The sequence below is a fragment of the Sinocyclocheilus grahami genome, unplaced genomic scaffold (assembly GCF_001515645.1).
Source record: "Sinocyclocheilus grahami isolate Dianchi unplaced genomic scaffold, SAMN03320097.WGS_v1.1 scaffold126.1, whole genome shotgun sequence".
NCBI classification, from domain to species: Eukaryota; Metazoa; Chordata; class Actinopteri; order Cypriniformes; family Cyprinidae; genus Sinocyclocheilus; species Sinocyclocheilus grahami.
Genome location: NW_015505305.1, coordinates 636,867 through 650,107, shown reverse-complemented (window position 1 = coordinate 650,107; position 13,241 = coordinate 636,867). Strand labels below are relative to the sequence as shown.

General features: G+C 41.0%; 1 protein-coding gene across 4 annotated transcripts in view; it reads left to right on the top strand.

The window, feature by feature from the left end:
- Positions 1 to 13,241, top strand: part of LOC107590192 (zinc finger homeobox protein 4-like) — an 82,543-nt gene that overhangs the window by 53,852 nt on the left and 15,450 nt on the right. The gene's annotated exons all lie outside the window — the stretch shown is intronic.

The following is a 13,241-nucleotide window of genomic DNA, read 5'->3' as shown; positions in this document are numbered from 1 at the left end:
GGATATTTTTCTTTCATTAGGTGCTGCTAAGGAATATCGTCTACTGTGGACACCTTCTCACAAACCAATTAACTCGGTCTGAATAATTCATCATTCAGGGGTGACTGTGGTCCAAAAAGGAACAAACTGATAATAAGATCCAGATCCCAGTATACATGGCGAAGTAGGACAACACCTTTAGTATGCATGAAGGATCTGAGCCACAGAAGGTCATTTTCATCTCTTTCTCTCTGTCTCATTGTCACATGCTTGTATTTCTGATAATGCCACATACCGTACACACTGATTCTCCCCGCTATAATACACCTCATGCCTCTGTCAGCTCGCTTTCCCATGACCTGCTTGGCACAATACAGTCACTTCATCAGGGCTTCCTCTCCACCGCCACTGCTTACAGCTACAGATCCGCTCTTAGAATCTCACCATTCTTCCCAGAAACTATTTGCTTATGACTTAATTAGTCCTAATTTTGAATGAACAAGGAGTCAGGTGATCGGGCGAGAAAGGAGATGGAGGGATGAGAAAATGGGTGGATTGATGTGGCGTGAGACTGTCTGACATTCCTTTGTGAAAGGATCATCTAACAGCTGAAGCTCGTAATCCAGCTCTGTTGATAGAAAGACATCTCTCGGACCCTCTTGGCCATGTTTGAGAAGAAAACTGCCCGAAAGGCCCCATGAAATCTCTCAGCGACAATCTTTAATAAGGTATTTCCTATTAAAACAGGAAGTTTGCGTGGCACATATGGTATTGAATAACTCCATTTATTTATTTATTTTACACCAATTTAAAAAAATAGCCAATAACATGTTTACATCACAGGCCTGAACTATGATTTGCCAGTTGGTTTCAGGTTTTTTTGTTAGTTTTTGGTTAGCAAGCGAACAGCTTAGCCTGCTACCTTTGAAATAGCATAAAATGGCTAAAGCAGGCTACTTTTGGTTAGCTATAACAATTTATTATGATAAGTTATTATAATAAAGCATTGAGGAGGATAAGATTTTCCATGACATAGGAACATAAATATTTCGGTCTGTTTTCCTTGAGTTTGGAATCAATATTTTTGGAATCTTTTTTTTTTTGTCAAGAGACTCTGACCATGTTCCTCATTTCCTCCATGTTTCATTCTTCCTCCTCTCCTCTTGCCCCACCCTTCTGGAAAAGCCATTAAGGCGTTGTCTCAAGCTGGTCAGATCATGGCCAGGCAGAGGGGAAATATTCCATCTGAGCAGCACACTGTCTTCAAGTGCTGCAATTAAGAGTGTCAGCAAATGGCCACGGTCCTGTCTGACTGTGAGGGGTGGGGGGTCATCAGGCCTGTGTGACCGAACACACACGCCTGGAAGCGAGCAACACTGCCCTCCCCGATACGACACCACCGCTCTGTTTGATAAAGGAAAACAGACGATTTGTGCTGAAACTCCAGTGAGTGCAGAGCCAATGAGACACTCTTGTGGGTCAAGTGCTGCATTTGCATTTTGATGGGATGTTATCGAGTAATTAATGCACTAGTCAGAATGTATTACCCTAGGAGTGAATTGAAAGGTTCATTACCAAATCACCCTCACTCCAGGAATAGGTACTTCTCCAGGCGTTTGCCTCTGACATGTTGTTCTTCTCTCCCTCTCTCTCTGTCTCATCGTGGCAGGCTGTAGAGGTGAACAGTGGCTCTTAATAAGGGCATTCACTTTGGAGAGCGCTCTTCATAGTAAATGTACACATCAGGGCCTTGCCTCCTTGTCACTTTAATTGCTTCTGGAGGTTCTTAACAGGCCAATCTTCATCAGCCCAGGCCATGTTATGAATAACAAGAGCATTGGAGGAATTCATGCTTAATAAAAGGGACCCAATTTATAAAAATAGAGTGCATTGTTTACAAAGCACACACAGAGAACTGTCCACTTCACAATTTTCTATTAGAGAAAGATGAAAATGGGCTGGGTATTGCCAGCTATGTCACGATACAAATATATCATTATATAAAAATATTATATATTAGTATTATTAATAATACTATAATTATAATAATTATAATGTTTAGATATTAAATATTCTTAAATATTATAGAATTCTAGGAGTTATAGAAATATCTATATAGAAATATAGAATGTCATGGCAATAACTGATAAATAGCCAATATTAAAATGCATTGCTATTTTGTCTAAATATATTAAAAAAATAATAATTAACATAAATATTTAAAAGTGCATTTAGGCAATACAAAATATAAAAATATTTATAGTTTTAATTTAAATTTTAATTTAACAGATTTTAAATTATTATTTTATTATTCTACTCTTTTATGGAAATCTAAATCTAAAATATGGATAATGAGCATGCACAATTAAATATCCAACATCAGCCTATACAAAAAAATAAAAAAATTAGCTGATATACTGTGCATCCCCAATATAGACTATGATTCCAATCTTAATGTATAATGCATAATGTATATGTACTACAGCGGAGCTTGTGATAAAGCTCAAAGTACATTGCAACTGAATATATTTTACAGCCAGGTGTATACTACCACCTAGTGTGTATTACAGCCGAATGTATACCACTAATATAGTATATAATACATCTCTAATTTCTCTAGCCTTACTTATTTGGCCCCCTCTCTCTCTGCTGCCAAAACCAGCAACGTACAGAGGGAAATTTGAGTGTGCTATGAGATTAAAGGCTGAAATCAGGGCCTTGTGAGCAATCATCAATTCCCAAGAACATTCTTTCATCTTCCATTCTTCCACCCTAATGCTAACGTTTTCATGTCACAACATTGTTGTTGCTTTTATCATCCTATAATAACGCTCCTGCAAAAAACGAGAGGGAGATTGGAAGAAAAAGAGGCTAAGAGAGGCCTGTTCTTTCTCTGCCATCACTGTAAATTTACACAAGGCCCTTTTGCTGTCACTGGAGCAGTTCCTCTTATATTAGCGGTCTTGTCTTTGGCCTGGGCCTAAACCCAGATATATTCCACCAAGACGTTTATAACAATTTTTCTGTTTTCCATAATGAAATTAAGCATTGTTTACGGCCTCACATGTTATTTTGAGCCTAATAGCCTCAGCGGGTGCGAGTGTGGTGTCTCTGATTTGTGCGTTGGGGACAAAATGGCGACCTGGTAGGCTCGCAAATCCCTGTCTTCCATCATCTGGCTTGTCCGTCAGCAGGGCATCAACAGCACCAAACTGCAACCCATCTTCCGGCCCATCAGCAGGTCTCACACGCCAGTAAATTCGAGCCTTTTTTTCCCACTTGGGCAGATAGGAATGAGGAGGTAGACCACGGAAAAGCAGAGCAATTTTCTGCTATTTAAGCTTGGAGAGATGGCGCTCCTTGGGAAGCGCGTGTGTGTGTTGAGGCTTTTGGAGAGAAATGGAGTTTGTATGGAGTCACTGGATGAGATTTTTTAGATTTAGGTATGCGTGGAATTGGGGATGAGATAATCGCGGATGTTAAATTGAAACCTGTCGGTTAACAATGCCATCCTTTACCCAACACCACACTCGTGCAACTCTTAAACCAGTCTGCCTTTTCGTTTATTTGTGATTCTTGATGAAAAGCCCTTTGTAAACTCCACAAAACCAAAATTTCCCAAAACCATTTTAGACTTGTGAGAATGCAGAATGGTGGTTGGAATAGAGAGTTTATCTGCCTTCCCAATTCTCAATATATGCAAACTGTACTAGGTTACTGCACACTATATAGTCCTTGCAAGACCATAACATTGAGAGACTCTGATAGAAACTGATGTTTAATTTCTTCAAAAACAATTTTTATTATTACCTAATTACCTAAAAATGAGAGAAAAAACATATGCAGTGCGTATTCCCTGTAGATATGTCAACAAAGCCGCTAAGAGAGGCCCTTATGAAGTATGTCATGTTGTATTATTTTAATTACTGTTTGTCAGTGCAATTTTTTTTTCTTTTACCCCAGGTTATAAAATGTTATATGGGTGCTCATTATTAATCTAATTTATTTGCTCAAGCAAGCCATGTGATGACCGACTTTCTGCCTCAATTGACAATTACAAACAGTAGCCTCCTTTTAAAGGTATAATCACCCATCTCTTCTAATTAGGGGAAGAATGTGCACTAGATACAAAGGGCTCTGTGAGGATGCAGTCCCTACCAAGCAATAACTCCCATGCCTCGCCGCAGCCTGATCTGGGATCGGCTTTTGGAGGCAGTATCTGACATTAGATTAAGGGAGGTTATTTGTGGAGGGGGAGTTACTCAGGTTACATTCCTTTAAGGGAAGTGGCTGGCCGGCTGGCACCCTGTCTTCATTTCACAGGCTGGTAAAGTGAGCAAGGCCCTCTCGTTTTATTCAACGGGGCAGGTTGATCGAAGCTCGGCTCGATAGCACTAAACCAACTCATGCTCCGAAGATTTGTCTTACAAAACCTTGAAAACTGCTCTGAACATCCATACATTGATTTTTGTTGGCGGGGATCTCCGGGGCTTTCATGTAGAGGCAGGATCCATGCAGGGATGAGGAGAGGGTTTCCCCCTCACCAGAGTGTGCAGGCAGAGCGGGGGGATTCCGTTTCAATAACCCGGCCGAAGGAAATAAAAACACACAGGGCTACTAGAGCCACAGCACTCTGATATGCTGAAGCCTGCTAAACACACACACTTCAACACCCACTATGTGTACTTTCATATCTAAAAATTGTATATACATTGCAACTATTGTAGAAAGCTTGTAAGATTTTAGAGAAGAAGAGAAACAAAAACCGAACTGTGCTGTATACCTGTTTTTATACAAATGCAAGGCCACTCTTCTACTTCCTGTTAACATCTAAGCAGAGTAAAAATGTCTTAATTTCTTACAACTCTGACTTCCTCATGATTGTGACTTGATATCTCACAATGTAAATGTCTCGCAAAATGGCTTTATATCTTGCGATTTGAATTTATAGCTAACAGTCTGAATTTATATCTCTCAATCAGACTTAATACCCTAGCAATTTGAATGTATATCTAACAAATGGACATCTCTCAATCTGGCTTAATATCTCACAATTTGTGTTTATATATTGATTATATCTCACAGCTGTCACTTTATGTCTCACAATATGTCTCAATATTTCACAGTTGTGACTTTTACATGATAATTGTGAATTTGTATCTCACAATTTCACTGTATATTTAAAATATCTCAGAATTGCGGATAATATTTGTTATTTTAAACTTTTTACCTCACAATTACCTGTACATGTTTTTTTTCCTTCTCTGAGGTGGAAACTGGCTTCCATAATTTCCTTCACTCTCCCTTGTTCTCTCTTTCTTTTTGTCTCTTTCTCCCTCTCCTTCAGTATTAATTCCTGTGCCTTTGATGTGATAAGGAAGTGTTAAATCAAAGTGAGGCCTAATTACATATCTTGGGACTGGCTGGTTGTAAGGCATTGTTCACACTGTTAGAAAGACGGGTGGCAGCGAGAGCGTGTGTAAGGGGAGGGCTCTACGTGTGTGTGCGTTTCTGTCTGACAGCTGCCAGCATGCGTGCCACCTACTATACATCTCTCCATTAGCATAATCACTCTCCTGCAAATGGCAATAATAGTGTCATGCACCTCTGTGTAATTGCTGCTGTCATAATATGTGCCTGAGGATTGTGTTTCCTGACTCGACATGGAGGGAAGCAAAATCTCTGGTGCCACATTCACACTGAAGTGCCTTTGATCTGAGGCCCAGGAAGGACATCCCTCTTTTAGTCACTCGAAAGCACCTTATCAGAGGCAACCATGTCTGCTTTTTGTTAATATCACAGAAGGCTATAAGTTTTGATCACAGGGATTATTAAAACTGTAAACATGCACAGTTGGATTGTGGGTGTCAAATTTAAACACATTTGTGCTCTATACATTACACTATACATGCTTGCTTGTACTTTTCCAAGCGAAACAAGGTATTAAAGAAGGCAGGAGATGAAAAGACCTTCTCTGAGAAATTTCAGTCTTGTCCGACACTGATGTTTTACATAATTAACCCACTCACATTTCCCTTTAAGGGACAGCTAAGGCAAGAAAATGAATAGCTAATGATCGCATAGGCCAGGGGCGGTGAAGTCCAAGCGTGAGTGACAGCCGCCGTAGTCATTGTGACGAGCTCAGACCCTAATTGGGCTGGAGCCTGTAGGAGAAGGAAAATGGAAGAATCGGGAAGGGAGGGACAGGGGGGTGAACTGCACAAACAGCAGACAAGCCAAACAGGAATTCTAATGGATTGCATGCTTGGCTTGCTGACACCTCATTGCACCTAACATTGCTATATTTTGCAAGGGTGGCAAAAATTCTACATTTACTAAGATGACGCATGCATGTATTTTTCTCTCAGACAGGGTGCAGGTTGTGGTTAGCCACCCTATTGTTTGATGCATGGCGACGATATCGGGTGGTTGGCTTAAGCGCATGTTTGTGTAATAGAAATGGATTGCGGTATCTTTTTAACATTTAGTTTTTTTTTTTTCATTATTCATATATCCTTTCCCTTTTTGACATTTCGACATTCAAGGACGCAGGCCTTCGTCTTGGATGGTGGATGATAAATTCTGAGCAATCCCTCCAATCGTTCAGAGCAAGAGGAAAACACACTGCCTTTTTAAAGCATCTGTGTCTTAAACTGTCATTGATTAAATGTTAACTGATATACTCCAGTTGGCAATCTTGTTAGAGCTTCCAGTAGCCAAGATAGACAGTTTAGAGTCCCGGGTGATCAATATTACAGATAAAGATTTCATCCATCAATGAGCTCCCAAAACAAAAGGTGTCTGTTACCTGATTAGGCCGGCCAGAAAGTCTCTCCCCCTCCGGACTGCCGACGCAGCACGAGGAGTTCCATTCGATCGGCTACAAACATGGAGCCCATGTAATTACAGCTCCAAACAGTTCCGCAGATAACATGTCTTTGTCTTAGCTCCGGATAAAGGTTAATCTCCGTCTGTCTGTCCGGTGAGATGGGTCTGGGCTTTATATATTTATTTAAGTCCTCCGCTAAGGCCAGGGCCAGGGGCTGTTAGTGTGGAGCCTGGGAGGAAAGAGTTAGAACCTCCTGCATACCAATGCCAGCGCAAATGACCGAATCGATGGCAGAATGGCCACTGCTGTTTAAGAGTATCAATAAATGTTCCCTTAATTCCTCCTCAATGGCTAAGTGTTGTAGTTAAAAGTCCAACAGATGTCTTAATTGAAAGTTAATTTGAAATCAATGCAGAAAGTCATTTAAATATTGATCGTGCTCTTTTGACTCAAATTGTACGCGGACCGCCCGGGCACGGCATAATTCGCCCATCGTTCCTCTTTTTTTAAAACAACTTTGTTCAAATTCAATCAATAAGCCACAATTAGTATGTTGTGAAACTGCCATTGACACTTCCTAAAGGCCTACAGGCAATTTCATTGTCTTTTTTGACACAGATACAGCGTGTCCTTAATTACAAAGTACGTTTATGCCATTTTAATTGTATTAGGTCATCATAAAATCAAGCAGAAGATCTCTCCGATGCAAGACCACATGAAAAACATCATGTTTGAATGCCTTCCTGTCCTTTCATTACAGGTTCAATGCCATTAAAGAGACTTATGGGCCCCTGAAAGCAGGGCATCTGCTGTACTTCTGATTTTCTCTGTATCAGACAAATGGAGGCAAGAACGACAGGCGCTGGAAGGGGGAAAAAAATAGGGAGAGGGAGAGAGAACAGGGAACATTGTCAGAGGCCTCTGTCTATCCGGGTAATCTTATTTATTTAAAGCATATGTCTGCTGGTACTCCTTTGTCAGGGTCTATTAGGGGGCAGTGCAGCCCATATGACATTGTTTAGCAAGTAATGAAATGGACATTTTTTGCATGTTTTTATAGAGTTGGAAGGGAGCGCACAGACTCATTCATTTCCCTCGATGGATGCCATCTCCTAGCCATCGCCACAGATCGAGCTACACGGCTATTGTCAGCCCCGTTTCCATTCAGAAATTTGGCCTGAGATTTTGTCTAATTAGATGTGGCCACAGAGAAATTAATTTCTATCCTGTAGGAATTTGCAGAACGCTAGCATGGCCACTGTAACCCGCAAATGACCCCTGTTTTGATAACTTGCTTATGGAATTTGCTATTGTAGTCAGTTTTGGTACTTTCCAGTCCACGTTTTTCTCTCTGTCTTTTCTTTTCGAAGGATGTTGCAGCTCTCGGTGTATATTTGAAAACTCTGCATGTGCGCCAGACCGCCTTTTCAGTCGTCTGTGTCTCCTCGCTATGCGGTCAGGGGTTTGGCTGAGGCTTTCTGGGTTTCCAGAGCAGACCTGCACAGGGGTGACAGATAGGTCTTATTTGTCTGATAGAGTTGAGCAAGAAAATAGATCTAGAGCTGGTTACTTCATTAGGTTCTCTCATTGATTGAACCTCCTGCTGAAGTGATGCTGCAGCCTCCTCTGATAACTGCTGGTAATAGAACAAAATGAATTCTTATCACAGAGATTGGAAAGGCCATTAACCCTGGCCCCCAGTGCTTTTCAGACGTCACAGACAGGAAGCCGTGCAGTGCACGGGAGGGAAAAAAAGCGCCATGCTCTGTCTGAGCCGAGGTCATGTTGGCGGCTGTGTGTGAAATTTCCAGCCCTTTTGGCTCCTGTGTAGATGAAACGGCTACCCGGGCAGATGTTTATAATCATGTCTTGAATAAATATTGGATGGAGAATGATAAAAAAAGAGAGAGAGAAAGGAGCAAGGAGGGAGGGGGAAGAACGAAAGGAGGAAGAATCTTTTTATATTATTTTCAAATTCTAAAGTAAGCCCGGCCGCAGTGCCTCCTTTCTCCGGATGCCTCAGGTGATCTGAATGGCACAGACACAAAAAGCTTTTTTGTGTACGATGCAGGTGTTTGGGGTTTGTCTGTAGAAACCTTTGAAGATGCATTCTTTAAAAGACTTAATGCTAGTTATTTGGAACCATTAATATCCCTTATGTGGGCGAGTGCAGAAACAGAAGTCTGCAGAACTGAAGGGGGGAATTTGTGTTGGTGCAGCAAAAGCAGAAGCTTTAATCTTCATCATGTTTTTTTCATTTGATGGAGGTGATTAATGGTTTTGAGTGCATCATACATCACAGAGGAGCTGGTAGCATAGGAAAACTTTCTTGGATGAAAGTAACTGACAGCAACAAAAGACGTTTTCTGATTGCTGATTCATAGGTGTACTGCAGTGGAAGTGTGCTTGCTTCAGAGAAAAGCCATTGATAGTGACCATATTAAGTAATGGGGATTTTTGTTTTAGCAAGACAAGGAATAAAGATTTTAAAAACATTCTTAAGCATTTAGGCTAGTCAAAAATTCTATATGAAATATTCTTTGCATTATTAGCAAACAAGTGCTAAAGGACCACTGTTATACATGGTTTGGCATCTTGCTTGATGTTCTTACAAGTGGGCTGTATGCAGTGAAATTCAAGAAGAAATTCTAAAGGAATTAGGATTTAAAACATTCATTACTATAAAAAGAGCATTATTCACCAATTATCGCAAAATCTTTAGGTTAATATGCAATTTGCAATTTACTCTGTGTCTCCACAGATCCCTGCAGCAGCTGAGTTTGTGTGAATGTGCAGAGCAGCTTTCTTGTGTCTCCCAGCAGCAGCAGCAGCGCCGTGAAGGGAAACGGGTCCGCTCTCTGCGTGGATGTTTAGTATTTTAGACATGGTACATTAACGGCATCTGGTTAAGATCTAAATGCTTGTTAAATACACTGAAATTTGGAACAAGAAGGGAGCAAGAAAAAAGATTTGAGTAGGGGGGGGATGGTGGATCAACAAGTCAGTAAAGCTTATTATCCTGAAAGTATTACAACTGGCCCTTAACAAAGTAGTACAGGGTTTCGAGTTTCAAAGATTCCTTTAAAACGGAGCGACTCAAATGAAAACCATGGGGGGAAAGAATGTGACATCATGAAAACCGTGGGCAGCTCAGAGCCAACCTGTGGTGTGCATGGAAATTAGTGTTCCTTACACCTCAACAAGACGAGACAGTCCAGAAATCATAATTACAACCAGATTACTTTTCACGAACATTAAGATCAGTAAAATTATAAGAAATGACAATCATACAAAGAACTATTATTATTATGAATAATAACAATAATAGTTCCGTTGTTTAAAATGAATAGTTATTGTATTATGATTTAATTAAAAATATAAAAATTTGAAAAATTATAAGTTTGCAAAAATGCAATCTGGTTGTAATTAGTTTTAAAAATTGTATTTAAAGTAATGCTAACATTTATTATAGCCTAGCTTCACTAAGCTCCTTGTTATTCTTTGTTGAGAACCATAAAAAAGCCATGAGTCTTAAGGTGGAGGTGGGGGACGCATTTTAACGAGCACAATCATTTTTGGGGGTATCCACGGTTGTGTACGGTGGGTGTCTCTTTTACTGGCCGGATAATGACCGGACTGAGGTGTTATAGTTCCTAAGAGGAGAGAGAGGGAGCAGCCTGCCCTCCACGTCCGTCATTATGCTCTCTCTATGCCGGACAGGCCCGGCACGTTAATGAAAAGAAAGTGTCGGCCGCCATATTTATAAATTTCAATGGATCCCTTTTCTGTTTTTTTTTTTTTTTTTGGTAGGTATGGTAGTTGTGCAAAGGGACCCGGTGCATTTTGATGAGACCAAAACACAGCATTGCTTTAATTGCGACACCTTCTTGACCCAGGTCTCCCTCCAGCGTGCCGATCATCCCACATCAGAGCAGGTCTCACGGGAGACTGGCGAACAGAGAGCCATCGGAGATGTGTGGCTGATGTGTTTGCGGGTTTTGCTTGAAAGGGATGGTGGGGCAGTAAAAGTTGTCTATGGCACTGCTGTTTGCGATTAAGTTTGATGGGCAGAAAGTCTGCCGAACCCCCCTTGCACCGCTCCAATGCTGCTGACACGCTGCCTCTGTAAAGCATTCAGATTACTCAAACTGTTGCCAGGGTCAGGCGCGGGGCAGACACCACTATGATGTATAGGAAAGCATGTCTGGGAGTTTCTCTCGCTCTTGAAATGCATACCAAAAAAAACTGCAGAACACCCTGCTAAAAAACGAGGGAGAGTGAGAAGGACAGTGGAAGGAAAGAGAGAAAAAAAATGCAATGTGATGAGACCCAGATCCCTTATTCCTTCTGTTACTACCTTCATAATTCGCCCTTTTCTTTTTCGTGACACTCCATGTTTTATTAATGCATTCCATGATCGCCTTAAAAATTTGATGCGCCTTCGAGGTAGAGACACTCACTAGCACTTTGACACTTCATTTCCCAGCTAGGGGGACTGGGTCAGTAAATCTAGCCGACTGAAAGAGCGCCTCACGATGAGGACGAGTGCTGCAGGAGGGAGGAGGAGAAGGGGAAGGTGCCACAGCCTGGCCCCTGTACCCTTAGGGTGTGACATTGTGCTGTGGTGTTTGTGAATGAGCGCGTGTGTGTGTGGTTGTTTGTGTGTCTCTTTTATTAACCGACCTGAAATCTGGTCATGATCACAGACATCCAGCTGGTCTTAACCCCCATCTGCCTACTGAGGCAAAACTCTCTCTCTCTCTCTCTCTCTCTCTCTCTCTCTCTCTCTGGTCATGATCACAGACATCCAGCTGGTCCTAACCCCCATCTGCCTACTGAGGCAGAGCACTCTCTCTCTCTCTCTCTGATTAGCCCTCTGTCCTGACACTAGCGTAAGCTCTGTCCAGAGCCCCTTTACCCCACAATACTCACCCCCAGTCCTGCCTCAACTGCAAAAGAAAGTGAGGCACAGAGAATGAGAAACAATGTTATGTACATATTTTATGCAATGAAATGTATAACTATGAAGTGTAGCTTAGTGGTATGTTACATTTAAATTGTTTTTATTGACAGTATTTTTTATATTATTTTATTGACGTATAATTTTTTAATTAAACATCAAGATATTTGGGGTTAAATAAATATATGTCTAATTACTACAGTATTGGGGCTGTCAGTTGATTCAAATTGCAATCAAATTCATTATATGATTAGCTAATTAATTATATTATTTTGTGGCAAACAGAAACATTAAATAAACAACAATAAGAGCAACAACAATTAGAAGTCAATATATTGTTTGTTTCATGTCATTGCAGTCATATATATGTATATATATATGACTTTGCAGAAATATGTATGTCCTCGAAAAGTGTAGGCAAGTTATAGGCATCAATGACATGAAACAAAAATCTGTATATTCATGGAAAAGACACCACAGCCTTTTCTATCCTTAAGCACAAACGCTGCAATTTATACCATTTGTTTTTGTAGAAATGTGGCATGTACATCTAAAGATACCCCCTAACTGTCTTACATACACACACATGCATACACACTCACAGACAGTGCCTTTGTTGCAGGATGTATTAGAGCACACCATCACCGCATGTGCACCAAAATAGCAATTTTTTGCAGCCGGCTGCCAGCAGTGACAGGAGATATTTCATCCTGTTGTCAGAATATTATTAATAAAACATCAGGACTAGAGTGCAGCACAATTTTCCCTTTCAATCACTCCCAGCATCTGCCATGAAAATTTCATGCTGTATATAATTTCCACTTAATGTATTGCACTTAAAACGTTGGTGCCAGCACCGTGTGGGGGGTTTTAAAGGGTTAATTATATCATGTATCTGCAGAGTTGGGGCCCCTCTGCTTACCAAACAATGACTTGAGTGATTGTATGCAAATATACCGGTGACCTTTTTGCCTCCCCGTGGTCAATTTATATGGTTATTAAGGTTTTATAAAATGGATGAGCGCAGCACTTTGAACGCCATTTTCCTGCCTCATGCTGTCCTAATTTATTTAATTTCTCGTGGGGTCTTCCGAAATATGTTTATTTCTCCCCCTCGCTCTCACTTTCTGTCTCTCTCTCTCTCTCTCTCTCTCTCTCTCTCTCTCTCTCTTTCTTTCTTCCCCCGTCATGTGCTGTGTGATGGAAGCTGCATGGGGTGGAGGGGGAAAGACAGGAGTGGTTATCTGGCATTACTCAGCCTGCTAAAAATTCATTAAAATGTGACATCAGCCCAGTGAGAGACAAATGCTCTCTGGATGAAAGGGAACAGTAGGCCTTTCAGGGATTAGAGGCGCACGGCCTCGACCTATCACCTAACAGCATAAACAGATTAATCCACTGGCAGTGCTGCAAAGATACACAGAATTATTAAACACGAGGGGGGGCGGGGGTGGTTGAGCCTACAGAAGAATT